This window comes from Zootoca vivipara, chromosome 4 (genome assembly GCF_963506605.1).
Source record: "Zootoca vivipara chromosome 4, rZooViv1.1, whole genome shotgun sequence".
NCBI lineage: Eukaryota > Metazoa > Chordata > Lepidosauria > Squamata > Lacertidae > Zootoca > Zootoca vivipara.
Genome location: NC_083279.1, coordinates 94814901 through 94829744, shown reverse-complemented (window position 1 = coordinate 94829744; position 14844 = coordinate 94814901). Strand labels below are relative to the sequence as shown.

The 14844-nt window shown below is 45.5% G+C and overlaps 1 protein-coding gene across 7 annotated transcripts in view; it reads left to right on the top strand.

Annotated features, from left to right (window-relative positions):
- The first annotated feature begins 9275 nt into the window (after nt 1-9275).
- The window catches only part of EMSY (EMSY transcriptional repressor, BRCA2 interacting), a 38440-nt gene continuing 32871 nt past the window's right edge, over nt 9276-14844 (top strand). For all 7 annotated transcript variants that reach the window (XR_009557520.1, XM_035115218.2, XM_035115212.2 and 4 more), the window contains exon 1: nt 9276-9385. The gene's annotated coding sequence lies outside the window, so the exon portion shown is untranslated. The remainder of the gene's footprint in view (nt 9386-14844) is intronic.

The window sequence follows — 14844 nt, the reverse complement described above, 5'->3', positions numbered from 1 at the left end:
AGGAAAGGCGTGGTATACGAAAATATGTAATTATTCTTAGCAACCTGGGGGCAGTTTACCTGCGATATCGCCCGCTCGACCACTTCGGTAGGTGGAATTGGCACTGTTATTATTTATTATCTTATTTATTAGATAAAATAATAATAATAATGCCTGATACTAGTTGAGATTCCTGCATTGTAGGTGGTTGGACGACGACTCCCTTCTAACTCTATGATCCTATGAGCCTAGACAAAAATGGTTTAATGAAATAAATAAGCAGACATGTATTTTATTCTTAAAGGAGACAGGATGTGAAGGAACCTAAGAAACGCCGCATAAAAGGAAAAGCGAACGGGGCGGGAAGAGGAAAGCAAGCACTGCGCTGTTTACTGGCAACCGGAATTACCTCACGATTCCCATAACCCCTGGTGCCCTTTGCCTGTGAAGCGTATCGTCTGTCTCTCTAACTGTGAGGACTCAGGTCTCCCGCGGGATACCCGGATGCAGAGCTCCTGCGCCTGCGCGCTTTCTTCTATGCAAATAGACGGAGTCCCACCCCTCTCTTCTTTCGCGGGACGTTCAAATGCGCCTGCGCCTTGGAGGAGCCAGAAGCGGGAAGGTTGTGCACATGCGCAAGGAGAGGGTTCGGATAAAAAGGGGGAGAGCTGGAAAATAACGTTATTTTTAAGAGTAAACAAAACAAATGGGTGATCGGAGCAGGGGGAATAACACGAAAGTAAGAAGAGGTCGAAGACAGCAGAAAGGTGATGGACTTTTGCAGTGCCTTGCTTTGTACAGTCCTACTACCACATTGCAGAGGAGCAGTAAAATGTGCAAAAGCCCAACAGGCTCTCACCAATATTTTTATTTTGTAAACTGCCTTGTGGTCCTTGGATTAAAGGCAATATAGAAATTTAATTAAGAAGAAAAAGTTTGGGACGCAGCAAGCTCATTCTGGACACTTAGGGGGCTGAGCACACCAACATCTACACTGGGAAGTGAGAGAGGAAGGGATATTGATTTTGTGTTTTCATTTTGATAATTTGTTTTTTATATTCTGATTTTATGTTGTAACTGCCCTGAGGACCTGTGGGTATAATAGGATGGTATACAAATTCAATAAAGAATTATTGATTTTATTGATATATTTTTTTAGAGGATGGCAAGAAAGGGGATTGCTTATGATCTTATAAATGTATTATAATAACAATCCACTGAACAATAATTCTTAGGCTAATTTGAGGAAAGTCATAGCAGTCCTGCTTTTCCTGATGGAAGGCAGTATGATTTTTTTTTTGACATCCTCCTAACCATGTTCACTCAAAAGCAAGCCCTATTGTCTTCAAAGGAGACTTATGCTTGTAAACCTGCAGCCATTTGTGTGTGCTGAAGAAGGCTTGGAGGCTTCATTCACTGCCCTGGGTTGCAAGGAAGGTTCCTTCCTTTGAAAAAATCCCACAGGGTATGTGATTCCTCTGAGGAATGCAGTTTGAAATTTAGGTTTGATTACTGAGAGTGTGGTGAGCTGAACTCCTTTAGAAATCTGCTTTGGAGTTCATTGCCCCATATTTATTTATTCCCATTACACCCAGGCAGCCCTGATTTATTTTTTTAAGGATTTGTTCCATTGCAGCCTCCAACCCATTGTTTTAGCAAAGAGACCAAGGCAAAACCCAACTTAAAAAACCAACAAACTCCTTTGTGATAAAGCTTCCAGACATTCACACTCACCCCAAGTGTCCTGGAAATGGCTCTTGTATAATAAAATATCCAGAGCTGATCCATTAAAAAGACTTTTTCCTGTTTGGTAATGAGTTTTTAAGTATATGCGTGCTTTATATTAACTGAGAGAATCCCCCTTTACATTTCAAAAAATCCCTCTACGTGCATACTGTTAATATTAGTATGTCTCTGTCTTTGAAACCGCATCAGCATTCAAATATGCATTAGCCGTATGTTTTTCTAAAGAGCTTTCCAGATGTACACTCACATTTAATTTTATGTTTTTAGTGTGTTGGGAGGCTCAAAGCTGCATCGTGGCACAGTCCAAGGAACATTATTGGTTTCTATCTTTTCTCCGGGGCAGGCGAGTAGGAATTCTGCATGTTGTGTCGATTACCGTATATTCCGGTGTATAAGACGACTGGGCGTATAAGATGACCCCCAACTTTTCCAGTTAAAATACAGAGTTTGGGATATACTCACTGTATAAGAAATACGACCCGGCGTATAAGACGACCCCTGACTTCTGAGAAGATTTTCCTGGGTTAAAAAGTAGTCTTATACGCAGGAATATACTGTAATTTTAAAATTGTTGTGCAGTGCCTAGCATACAGGTGAGCCACATACAGGTGATATAGTGATAGATCGGTGGCCACAAGTAGATAATTTTCATTCCTGAATTTCTCCTGCAGACATAAAGAAATAAGAACTGCGTAAATTTGTATAACTTAATTTCTCTCCGTTCATTTTCTCTCTCTGACACACACACACACACACACCCATTCACAAGCAATATATGACTATTCAGTACCTGAACCAGTAGCCACAGAGGGCCGCTAAACCTATGCAAGAGAGCATATGCCATACATTTAAAGCACCTTCTTTTCCAACAAAGGATCCTGGGAACTGTAGTTTACCCCTAACTGAGCTACAATTCCCAGCACACTTAACAAGCCACAGTTCCCAGGAATCTTTGGGGGAAATAAGGTGCTTCAAACTCATCGTTTAACAGCTGCATCCTGTTTTCAGCTCAAGGTTGAGTGGTGGTTTTTTTTTTTTGTCAAGTTCACCCAATTATTTTTTGGCGGGGGGAAAGAATAAATTGGTAAACCTGTCCTTCCTCTCTCTGTTTTGCAAACAGATGTCTTCTAAAGATTGTATCTCCTTGGCTTGGGGAGTCACAAAACTCCATACCCTCCAACATTTCTCCAATGAAAATAGGGAAAAGGGGGACATTCCAGGGTCAAATCAGAAACTGGGAAAGCTTCTGTAAATCCAGGACTGTCCTTAGAAATTAGGGACACTTACAGGGTCTGCATTCACCCACAGAAGCACAACTTCCCAACAATCAACCGGAGCACACATTACAAAAAGCTGGTACGTATTGCAACACTGGTGGTCTTACCGTTAAGACCAGGGTAGGCAAACTAAGGCCCGGGGGCCGGATCCGGCCCAATCGCCTTCTCAATCCGGCCTGCAGATGGTCCAGGAATCAGCGTGTTTTTACATGAGTAGAATGTGTCCTTTTATTTAAAATGCATCTCTGGGTTATTTGTGGGGCATAGGAATTCGTTCATTCCCCCCCCTCCAAAAAAACCATAGTCTGCCCCCCCCCAAGGTCTGAGGGACAATGGATCGGCCCTCTGCTGAAAACGTTTGTTGACCCCTGCATCTTAATCAGGGGTCAGCAACCTTTTTCAGCCGTGGGCCGGTCCACCATCCCTCAGACCATGGGGGGGGCGGACTATTTTTTTTGGGGGGGGGGAAATGAACGAATTCCCATGCCCCACAAATAACCCAGAGATGCATTTTAAATAAAAGGACACATTCTACTCATGTAAAAACACGCTGATTCCCGGACCGTCCACAGGCCAGATTTAGAAGGCGATTGTGCCAGATCTGGCCCCTGGGCCTTATTTTGCCTGCCAATGATTAAGAGGCTAAACCCAAACCTAAACGAGGAGAGAATTTAAACCAGGGAAGAAGAACAGCATCCCCTCCCTACATTGTAGCTAAGTTATAAGTTTTCTTTTCTTCCCTGTTCACGCAATCCAATTGGAAAATTGCAGATAATTCCAACATGCTGTTGGAAGCGATGCATACAGAGAAAAACCAGGGTGATGGGGGGGGGGGGGAACGGATCCTTCACTGTTTTTTCTAAGAAAGGAAAACAGGTTTGCCTGATGGCTTGATGACAGTCGTGAACCAAAGACTCGCCCCGTGGCAGGAATGAGAAGTCGCTGAGCTCCAGGATTCTGACAGGCGCTTCCTTATTTTATTGCTTTTTCCTCCAGGCTCCATTAGTGCCGAGGTCCCTGCAGCATATGCAGGGAACCCCAATCTGGTAATTTCCCTGGAAAAAGAATTGGCCTGAGTCAAGCCCAGCACCGAGAAGCTGTCAGCGAGGTGGGCTTCCCCCCCTCTGCTTTAAATGAGCATTGCGCATTGCTCTCTAATCTGTGGCTTCCATGGCTAATGTCTGGTCCGTTGTGCCTGATGTCAGCATTTTGGATTGGGAGAGGGAGAGAGGAGCACATCTGGAACATAATCATGCGGGGGGCGGGGGGCGGGGCGGAATCATAGCATTGTCCGGAAGGAACACCCGGCTTCACCCAGTGTGGACAGAGAAAAAATAGCCTTCCCCATTCTGTTTATTTATATATATATATATATATATATATATATATATATATATATATATATATAATTTTCATTGGTTTTATATAATAACACAAAAAACAAAAACATACAGAACATATCCATCCACATTCTCTCCCTCCCTCCACCAGACACCTTCTGCCACAAGGGAATCCCGTGGACGATGAGAGTCGAATGTAGTCCATTTTATAGATGGGTTTGTCCTCACCCCCCCTCCCTTCCCCCAGAGCCTCCCCCTGCCACCAAGAGGCCCTAGGATGACAAGGAGAGATACGGGTTGGAGTTCCCCCAACTATTTATATATAATCCCATTAAATTCTAAAAAAAATGAAGAGGAAGGAAAAAAAACACAAAAAGGAAAAACAAACAAGCATCTCATTTTCCAATCTCTTACTTTGTTAAACATTATTTTAGTGACTTCCTCAGATCCCTTCTTCCTGGTTTTCATAGTTTCCCAATATTAATCATAGTGGGTTTCTTACTCTTAAATTCAATTCTTACCTTCCCCATTCTGATGCCCTGCAATGTCTTAGGTCCAACTCCCACTGCATAGCCATAACAGACAAAAGGAGAGTTTTTTATTTTACTTTATTTTTTAAAAAAACTGCTGAAGCTGGGCAGTAGAAATACTGTACTCAAGGCTATCCTTGTGGGAAAGTGTGATAAAGAGCTTGAAAATGAATGTTTTTAAAAAACCAACTTGCTAGATACCCACTTACAGCACCTTGAGTTCCTTGGAGAACAAATGAGATATAAATGCAATGAAATAAATAACAATAATAATAATGTTAATTATTTTTGATTCCCCAGTAGGGAAGGTGTTTGGTGCAAACCCCTACTTTTTACCATACATACTTGTGGATTTATATCCCATGCCAATGTCTGCAAGAAACGGCCCCCCCCCCAAGGATTTATTTCCTAAAGCAGGGGTGGCCAACTCCCAAGACACTGCGATCTATTCACAGAGTTAAAAACTGCTAGTGATCTACCCCCTTTTGGGGGGTTCAAGTTGCTGAGTTTTTCTTAGGGAGGAGGAAAGCCCATTTTAAAGGGTGCAGGGCAAAAATGCTGAGCTTTTTTAGGGGGGGCAACGTTGTTGAGTTTCTTTGGGGGGAGCCAGTGATCTACCAGTGATCTACCACGATCTACCTGCTGGACGTGCCTGTCCTAAAGGAACAACCTTGCAATAAGTGATTGGGGGGGGGGCTGGGGAAACTTGTTGGCAGTGGGGGAGAAGGGGGAGGTTGCTTCGCCTTAACCTTTTCCCAACCACACCAAGCGATTGGCATAATAATCAGCCAATGGCTTGCATGATATGCAAATTTGGACTTGGGGAACTGAAATATGGGGAGGGGGGGTTTAAAGGGAGTAAATTGAATCCCAAGGATTCATTAAAAGAGAGAGAAAAAAGTTGGTATGGAAGTAAGAGAAAATGCGTTGAAATGAATGGAGTCAAGTTAGGGACACCCATCGATTCCAATGAACCTAAACGTAAAAAAAGGTAAATGAGCCTAAAGGCTTTTTTAAAAAGAAAATGAGCTTACCGGTACTCTTGAGTAGGACTTGCATTGGTTATCACTTTATAACTCTAAAAACCCTCTAAATGAGTGTTTCCCAGCCTTGGATCTCTGGAAGTTTTTGGACTACAACTCCCACCATCCCTACCTAGCAAACCCAGTGGTCAGAGATGATGGGAATTGTAGTCCAGAAAACAGCCAGCGCCCCAAGGCTGGGAAACGCTGCTCTAAATGCACGATGCCCATTTATTGCATAAAAACAGCCCAGTCCCTTTGCCACGATTGCCTAGAGAGCACGATTCGCCAAAAGAAGCCTAATGTCCAACGTCGCTGCCCGTACTCCCTTCACGTCCCTGGTCCGAGGGGACGCAGCCGAAGTGGTTCCATCAACAAAGATGTGCGGCTCCCATTTGCAGCGCTCTGTGTGGAGGGAGGACGGTGGACGTCCATAGGGAATGGGAGGGAATGAAAAAAATAAAAAATAGAACAAGACAGGGATTGGTGGCAGCTGCTTTTTCTTGGAGTTGTGTTGGAATAACCACACTCTCCGCCTCCCGAAGCTCGTGCCTTAGGTTTAGTGACAGGCAGGCATTCAACAGGTGAGCCCCGATTCATTCGAGCGAGCTGCACGTGTTGAGTGCCTGCCTGCTTCAGCAGGCGTTTATGTTTCCTCAGTTGAATTTATTCAAAAGCGGTTATAGCAGGCACGCTCACGCTGGTCGAAATCATTCGGCTATAATACATTATATATTTGCAGAAACAGCAAGCCCACCACCATTCGCTAAACCGCGCAAGGGGGCGTGCATAGCAAGTATTATTTGTTTGCTTAGCCACTCCGAAATATAAAATATGTAAAACAGAACAAAACCAGACTTGGTGAAATTGGCACTGCCGCGGGGTTCCGGTTTCCGCCTGCAGGAATGGCGGACCTGTTTTCCATCTCTCTGACCTTCGTAAGGAATTTGGCGGTTGCTAGGGGAGTAAATGGCAACCCCCTACCCTCTCCGGGGGTTACGGAGAGGGGCCGCTGGCCCGCGATGCCCCCAGACCCACTCCGACTGTTTTTGGAGTGGGGGGAGCTTGGGCTGAGCACTTACGACGGCCAGGACTCCCGGACGCTAATCTGCATGGCGGGGATTTCCATGGTTAAAGAAGATAATTAGGCTTAAATCTATGGACATACTTCAGAAGGAGGGGAAGAAGCGCTGTTTACTGCTGAGAATTTTATGCTGCTGAGCGAGAGGAGTCAAAGAATGTACGGCATCTGGAAGAAGGATTGATGGGGACGGAGCGATAAGGGAAGCAAGTTTTTATTTTTTCTTCATATTGTTGCCTCGTATCTTCCCGGACGCGATGTCCTGGCTTGTTTGGAGTGAAAGAGAAGCAAAAGACTGTGTGAGTTGAACTTTATAGCTGTTGTTACTGAGCATATTTCTTAAAGATGTGAAGTTGCCGATGAGAAAAGCCCCCCCCTAGTCAGACGGAAGGAGTTCTGGACGCGTTCGGAGGATTTATGAGCTGTGACGCACTTTAAATTGGAGCAGCGACCTGAAGCTAAGTTCAGCTATAGGGCAAGGAGATCCATTAATTTACCAAGAGTTCATGGTTGGATGTTTGGGTCTCCTGCCTGAAAAAGCTGTAAACTCTATAAAGATAAATAAATCGTAAATCTTCATGGCTATGAGAGAAAATGAAAGTGATTTGAGCCTTTTAAGATGGCGCTGCTACTCCGTCGCAACAGGGAGCTCCACTAAGAAGATTTATGGGGAGGCTGGACTGATTAACTCACACAGGAGAAAGAACATCTGTGAAACTTCGTTTGACATTTATCTCAGCAGCTGGAACAATTGGATGAAAGTGGAAAACATCTAGGTGACTGTAAGGGGAAGATTTGGAATATTATGAGCTTGGAGGACGATTTGAACTTTAGAAATAAGACGGCAGTGGACAGTTGCGAGGAATTCCCAATTTCTTGAAGCATGGGAACCCAAAAATAAATTATTTAGATGATTTGGCATAACATTCGGTTTGATTGATATATATATGTGTATAATTTGAAATATTGAATGTGATATAATTGGTTTTAATTGGAAAATTAATAAAAATATTTTTTAAAAAAAAAGAAATTGGCACTGCCGCAGGAGCCACATAATAAATACTGTACCCGCTACATATTGGGAAGAGCTTGATCGTTTTTCATGGCAGCACTTACACTTTGGAACTCCCTGCCTATTGATATCAAGCAGGCACCATCCTCTGCCCCAAAACACATTACAGTATTGTTTAGAAAAGCCTACCCAGATGCTTAGAAATGCTGGTGTAAAATTTAACCCGCTCTGGTATGCGTGTTTCAATGCATCTTATTGTTTTATCTTGCTGTAAACCGCTTTGAGGGTTGTTTTTAAGCAGCAGCAACAACAACAACAACAACAAAGCAGTGTAAACAGTCTATCAAGCAAAGAAATGAAGATTTCTGGAAGGGCAGGGAGTTTTTCTCTCTCGTAGGTGCTGGAGCTCGGGGACATCCAACGAATCTGAGCGTTGCAAGAGTCCTGACAGCTGGAGGGCACGAAAAAGAAAGGACTTCCCCACGCAGCACATAGCGGATCTGCGGAACTCACCGCCACAAGAGGGAACAATGATGGCCACCCATTCGGATGGCCTCAAAAGAGCTGCTCATCCCTGCCGGATTCATATGAGCTTTTTCTCCACCCCCCCCCCATCGATTCATGTAACAGCATAAACGTAGCACAAAACATTGCAATGCGTCTGATGTTAACATCATGCCCAGGGCCGGATTTAGGTTTGATGAGGCCCTAAGCTACTGAAGGTAATGGGGCCCTTTATATGTCCAGCTGCCCTTTGTCAACAAGAAATTGTCACTGTTTTTTGCGTTGAATATGTGCTACATGGTAATTTATGGACCTAATAGGTATCTCAAGCCATTTGCACATGCAGAATGTAGGCACCCTTATATATAGAAATGAGCAAACCGGGGCCCATGACTTACAACACGGGGCCGGACTCATAGCTGCCAAGTTCTCCCTTTTTTTAAGGGAAATTCCCTTATGCTGAATAAGCTTCCTCGTAAGAAAAGGGAAAACTTGGCAGCTATGCGGACTAGATGCCCCTCGGAGGTCCCCTTCCAGCTCCGCGAATTTATGATTGCCCAACCCCTCCTGCTCCTCCTCCTCGGCCGCCCCTCAGCCAGAGCGCTGTGCTCTGGAGCCGGAAGCGCTTCGTTGATTTCAATCCGCCGGCGTTTAGAAGCAAAGCTCGAGAGCGAGCGAAAAACTACACCCCCCAGAATGCCTCGGGCGTCGGCCTCCTCCCCCTCCCTTCTGCGCGTGTCGTCCGCGCCTGCGCGCGGCGCCCTTTTCTGCCCGCCATCTTGGCTCCCTTCAGCTGGCGCCGACGCCAAACAATCCCGCCGCCTCAGAAGCCGAAGGTGCCCGCCGAGCCCGGGCGGCGCGGGATCCATGGTCTCCCCGGGGGAGGATCGGCAGGTGGGTCTCCCGGGGAGGAGGAGGAGGGAAGTGAGGGGGGGGAGGAGGAGAGCGAGGAAGAGGAGGAGGAAGAGCAAGACCCTCATCTTCCTCTCCTTTGAAAGTGGGGAAGGGCAGGCCTGTCGCAGGGAGTTCCTCAGTTCCCTCCTTTCGTGCTTGCCTCTCCTCACGTTTCTGAGTTTTATTGGCATAAACTCAGGAGATAAGCTCGTCTTTTCATTCTTTGGAGGGGTGATGGGAGACAAAATAATAATAATAATAATAATAATAATAATAATAATAATAATAATAATAATAATAATAATAATTCGTTGCCCTTTCCCTTCCCTCCAACCCCAGTGCGATATTTGATTTCCCTCCTGCTCTCTTGTGTGTGAAATAAATGGTCGCCTTCCTCCTTCGATTCTATTCCATCCTCAGTTTGAATGGGAGCTGATTTGCCTCAGTTCCACGACTGGCTGTGGCAGCTCCTCTGCGTGCCTCTCTTCATCCCCCTCCCTCCCCCGTCTCTTTTTGTGTGTGAGGGGTATACAAATAATGACTTCCTTCCTTCCTTCCTTCCTTCCTTCCTTCCTTCCTTCCTTCCTTCCTTCCACCTCTTTGCATCTACATCTCTCGCTGTTTCCAGGTGGATGGGCCGCTTCCTACATCGAAGGGATTCATTATTACCCTCAATTATACAGGGTGAGTCCTTTAAAAAGAGGCCCTGTGGATACAGAGTACAGTACCCATGTTCCACGGGGCCTCTTTTAAAAGACTCACCCTGTATAGGATTGCTCCTTTTCCACTTGCCTCTCTTCAACCCTGACCCCCCTCAAATATTTGGGAAGAAGAGATACAATCTCCATCACCCCTCTTTCCATCTCTTCTATCTACTACACTGCCCCCCCCCCAATTTATTGGCTGCTTTTATTATTTTATTTCTTTCCCCCTCCCCCTTGAATTTTTTGGGGTGTGGGGTTCAGAAGAGAATAAATGTGGGTATCTGTAATTTCCTCATTCCTGCCTCCCACCCTCTGCTTTCAGAGAGTCAAAAAAGATGGAGAACTGTAATTTCCCCTATCTGCCCCCCCCCACCTTTCTCTGTCTTCCAGCTGTTTGATTTGACTGATACAGTATTCTCCACTTCTCAAGTCCCCCCCCATCTTTTCCATATCATGTAATATTTGTCTATATTGTAGTTTGGCGTAGCCTCTTATCTGATTCCACCGCTGATTGGTTGGTGCCTGGTTCTCTTTTATGTGTGTTTGGGCTCTTGCTACCTTTGCTCTCTCTTCCTCCCAGCTTCCTTTTCCTCTTTCCTCGATTTTGGTTTATTTCTCTTCCTTCCCCACCAAAAAAAAAAAAAAAAGCGGGAGGGGGGAATAATTTGGGGCTGTGACTGTTACATTTCTCCCTGCCTTTCTCCTTTTCATTCCCCCTCCCCATTTGATGATCTTTACATGCATTTCTTTCTCCCCAGCCCCCCCCCCCTGTTCATAGCTGCCAAGTTATCCCTTTTTAAAGGGATTTTCCCTTATGCTGAATAGGCTTCCTCGCGAGAAAAGGGAAAACTTGGCAGCTATGCCTGTTTAGCCCTCCTTGGTTGGGGCTACTTTGCATGCCTGCCTCCCTCTTTCCCAATTCATCTCTGTGGTTTTTATTTTGTTGTTTTTAAGGGCAGGAAAGAAAGAGCGTTTCTGTGTCCCATCTCCCTCCTCCTTGCCCGCCATTTGATTGATTTGCTTAGCTGCCTTTTCTGTTTCTGCCTCTGATTCTCTTCCCTTTCCTCCAAGGGGTTCTTGCCAAGTGGACCCGTTTCTTTCTTTCCCACCGGAGATTCCTCTGTGGCACCCCCTCTTCCCTGCCCCCTTTTCCGGCCTTCCTTCTCTGGGATCTGCTTTTGTTGGCCCCTTTCCTCCTCCCCTTAATCCTCATTGTCCACCATTGCAAACAGTAGTGGATAGTAAGTCTGTTGTTGCCGGCGGGGAGGGCAGGCGAGAATGAAATATGCCCCTTCAGCCTTGTCTTTCCCACTTTGACAGCTTCATTCTCAATGTGGCAGCACATTTTGAACCCTTTTTCTCACCAAGCCTGCAGCCTTGAGTTTGCCTACTTGTGAGGAAGTTGTGTTGCTCTTGGTTGATTTGACTCTTAAGTAAAACAGGTTCTGGTTCGCAAGAATCAGCAGCGTGCACACACAAAATCAGTGATTCATTTTCCATCTTAGGCATCAGTTTTCAGTTCCTACATAGCACGATGGACCCACCAGGCCAGGGATGGAAAAATTGTGGTCCTCCAGATGTTATTGGCCTGCAGCTTCCATCTTTCCTGACCCTTGACCTTCCAGGCCAGGCCTGATGGAAGTTGTAGTCCAGCAACATCAATCAGATGGCACATTTCCTGTCCTTGCCTTAAGGTTGCATGTACAGTTTGTGTGTTCCTCTTCCTCTTTTCATCAAAGTTTTTTTGTTTTGTTTCCAGAACAGAACGTGCATAAATTTGGGATGGGGAAGAGTGGCAAACTCTTCTGAGATCCTTCAATTAAAAGCATTAATTAGGCTGCAACCCTGACCACACTTACCAGAGAGTAAGTCCCGTTGAACTCAGATGGGCTTAATGTTTGATATGCACAGAATTGCACTGTTAGTTCACTAATTGGTTTACAGAGAGGGTAAACTTGAATATGTGAGGCTTGGAATTAAGGACACACAATTACTCTCCTTTCCCATGTATAAGACCAGGGGTTTTTTGTACTTAAAAATTATGTGAAAAACTGGGTCATCTTATACACAGGGCAATCTCCCTCCTATTTTCTTAAATTGGAGTCCTTAAAAATAGGGGGCGTCTTATACATGGAAAAATACGGTAATTTTTGACACTCACTTTGGCTCTGGTTTATTACTTTTTAAAAAATGGGAAGAAGAAACAGCAAATACGAAAGCTGACCTTTTCTTCTCTGCACAAGTAGCGTCTTGTTCATTAAGTCATCTCTTCCTTCCATGTGTCATAAAGAAGGTTTTGACAACAGGCAAATGTATTCAAGTTTAATTGCTCAACTAGTTAAGATGTAGCTGATCTGTTTTAAAATCAAAATCCTTCGATCGGTTGACAAACCAGTTTGGCGTCACCTGCTTTCCTGGTGGTAACTGTTTTTGCGCTGCCAAATCCAGAATATCCGTGACCTGAGGGCCTTGCTGCCAGTGTGTGGGTGTGGATATGCTGTTTAGATAGCTCCAGGGGGGCTATTAAGGCTGAACTAACCATTAATTCATTGCTTTGTGGAGGAGGGCCCCAGCCAGGTTTGCAGTGGCTTAATGAGGACTGTGATTGTACAGTACTATGTTAGTATCAAAAGGTAGGGTGTGTGGGGTTTTAGGGGAGGGGAAGTATCTCTGGTGGGAGACATGTTGTGCTTCTCAGGGGTACCTTGTCCACCTTTGGTCCCCACCCTGCACTCAGCCTCCACCTGTGGCTCTTAGAAGCTGTTAGCATGTGACATTGGCCACACCATGGGAAAGAGATTTGACTGACCAGCTAAACCAGGTGAGGGTAGCTGATGGGTGTCAAACCCTCAGTGCATTGGGGATTTCCCCTGCATGTGAAGAAGACAGGCTCTGGCGGATCGAGCAGACGAGACCAATAGTGGGTCCAGTTGTCAAGGAGGCAGTTTCTGAATGGGCTGTAGAGCAGGGGTAGCCAACCTTTTTTTATACCTACTGCCCACTTTTGCATCTTTCTTGATGGTAAAATTTCCTTACCGCCCACCAGTGCTCGATGGAAGGAGGATTCAGCTTGTGCCATAGAACCCCCTACCGCCCACCTAGAATCTTGAAACGGCCACTAGTGGGTGGTAGGGACCAGGTTGACAACCCCTGCTGTAAGTGGGAAGTGAGAGGCAGATGGGCTCGTCTTCCTGGGAAGGGAGCCCATCTTGGAGAAGGAAGGAAAACTCTGATCCTAAACCTCCTCTGTCTTGCGGGATATCTTCGCGAGAAGAAAAGGCCAAGGAGTAAAAACCCTACACAAATTGGGAGTGGAGTCCCTAGGATGGTACCTTATACAGTACTCCTCTTTCTGGCAACCCCTGCAGCCAAGCTGTGCCAGACGAATGGCTTGCCTTTCCTTTGGATCACATCAGCGAGGCTGAGAGGGGTGCCCTGTCATCTGGGCAGCCCAGGACCTCCATACACACTCCCCATGCTTTCGCCCCACTGCCCGATTTTCAGCTGTGTTTCTTTTGTATTGTATTTCGCCTCTACTGATGCATTCTATTTTTATATCTCATGCGCTGCCTCGAGACTGCTGCCTTAATAAAATTAATGAACAAATCCTTCCCTGCCATGAGAGACTTGGTACTGGCTTCCTCAGAGATTTGTAGGGCAACGGTCCTGATGTCGTCATGTGTCCTGCAGACAGAGTCATGTTAGGAGGGAGCGTGTCCAGAGGAGGAGACTAGGATGCTGCGGTATCTGGAAGCCAAAGTCCGAGGGAGAGCGGTTGAAAGAGCAGGGCATGGTTTTCATCTGGAGAACAAAAGTTTTAAGGGGAGACTTGGTCAAGTTGTCCTACCTGGAGGAACATCATGCAGAGGTTGGAGCAAACTTGTTGCTCCAGACCAGACCAAATGGGTGGAAGATAGCAGGTAATCTGATTTTGACTAAGCATTAGGCGGAACCTCCTAATGGTATGAACTATTCAGCCGTGGAACGGTCTTCAGGAGGCGATGGGCTCTTTTTCACTTGTGGTTTTGAACCAGACAGAAGGTTGATGACCTTTGGGCTAGATGGCCTCAGATGACCTTTCCAGCTCTTACCATTCAGCATCAGTCCTATTGCTGGCATTTCCTTCCTGCATTCCAGTGGCTAGTTTTGTGAGGGTTGGGGTTGTTGTTGGGTTTTTTTGTCTCTAGGGTCCATGAAAGATGAGCGGACATGGGATGGGTCTCCTTGCTTCCCCAACCCTTTGCAAGTCTGGTGCCATGTAAAACAGGGCTTTCAGGTTGACCCAACTGGGTTCTTTCCAGCCCAGTCTCCTTTTTCCGGCCACTCCGGAGCACCATTTCAAAAACAGCAATAGTCTCACCACCTCCATTTTCTCCCTGTGTGCCTTTAATTTCCTCTTAAGAAATGTTATAACTCCCTAGTTCTCTCCCCCCCCCTCCACCCCCAAGTTTTGAGATAAAAGGCAGGCAAGGGCTGTTAAATCTCCTGCATCTCATTTGCACCACTGTTTTATTTGCTTAACATTGTTGGCTGTAAATAATTGATTGTTTGGGGATTTGATTTCTTAATTGGTTTAGAATTGAGTCTTTTGGTGTTTCAGAGCAGCCCAGTTTTTCACTTCTGATAAACGAATGCACTGGCTGTTCCTGCTCCAATCTGATCCCTCTGACCACCCACCTCCGATTGAGCAGAAATAAGCATGATGATGGTACACAAACAAGAAGCAATGGTATATAGATTTTCTACATGAAGTGT